This window comes from Theobroma cacao, chromosome 2, assembly GCF_000208745.1.
Source record: "Theobroma cacao cultivar B97-61/B2 chromosome 2, Criollo_cocoa_genome_V2, whole genome shotgun sequence".
Taxonomy (NCBI): Eukaryota; Viridiplantae; Streptophyta; class Magnoliopsida; order Malvales; family Malvaceae; genus Theobroma; species Theobroma cacao.
In genome coordinates this window covers 32,608,988-32,610,390 of record NC_030851.1, presented here as the reverse complement: position 1 = coordinate 32,610,390, position 1,403 = coordinate 32,608,988, and positions in this window count along the sequence as shown.

The window sequence follows — 1,403 nt, the reverse complement described above, 5'->3', positions numbered from 1 at the left end:
TAAAGTGTTTTAACTTACTTTTCTTATTGATTGTTGCGTCTTTATTTGCTTTGTTTTTATATTGCTTGATTGCTTTTGTTTAAGCTAAGTTTTAGTTTCTTTTTGCAATATTTACTTTGTGTATTTTTAATGGATCAACATAATCAATGAAAACAAAATAGATATAACAGCATGAAAATATTGAAATCTAAAAGATTTAAAATTGTAAAAAATCTTTTAATTCGGATGTGGTGATAAATAAAGTGGGAACCAATTCCCCATTAGTGGAGATCATTGCACAACAAAACAAAATGAAATAAGTTTTCACTCATACAACTCCTAGCAGTTAACTACTCATTTTGAACAACATACACAAATATTAAACATTATTGATGTGTCTATTGGAAGGCATATCATTGTACATTCCATTATCAATGTTGAAGGTGAGTTACAAACAACTTTCATAGAGCAGATTAAAACTTCCTCCATGTTTGTGTCGTAACGTGCAGGTTCGGGAACTCGACCGCCAGACGCAAGTGAAAACTCTAAAAAATTAAGAGTCACCATCAATCTTTTTTACTAGATGCGATTGACCACCTAATGACTCGATTTTAATCGATAAAGTCTTAAATTAATTTTAAGCCCACAAAAAAGAACCCTAAATTGGTCTACATTTTTCGAGATCTAGGTTTAGGAGTACGGTTACGCCCGATGAAGGATTAGCACCCTCGGAACGCCCGTTCCATGAACAGTACCAATTTTAGATTATCCTATTAGGCTTTATTTTTTAAGTTCATTTTATTTCCTTAACTATAACTTGCTTATTATATCTCCAATTTTATTAAATTATTTTATTTGATTCTAAAATGAAATACAAGTGTGAGGCAAGATGAAATGCATGGCGTGAGATAAAAATATGTCGGACGAATAATCTTTTATTGAGGACGTTCTCCCTAATCCGCCCCTCATACTTGTGGGATCCAGGGTGTTCTCCCACCTAAGGAATTATCCGAGAAATTTACCTTCGCAAATTCGACGAATAAAATCTCATCATTGGGGTTATTGTACGTTTTTCTTTAAAAAATAATATTTTCATGAATAATGAACCTAATACGAGCGAAAGTCTTTTATTAAAGATGTTTCCCTGAGCCCTCCCATCATATTGGTGGGACTCGGGAACACCTTTTCACATAGAAAACTTTTCGAGGAATACCCGCCTTCGCAAGATCCTCGGAAGATCCCATCATCGGGGCTTAAACTCGAAAACAAAAATATTTATATGCAATGATATGCATGATGCAACATATATATATATATGCTATGCTAATGCAATTATCTATTTTTTTGTCATTTTTTATTATTTAATTATTATTTTTATTTTATTTTATTTTTTATTATCATATTTTCTATTTTATTTCTAATTA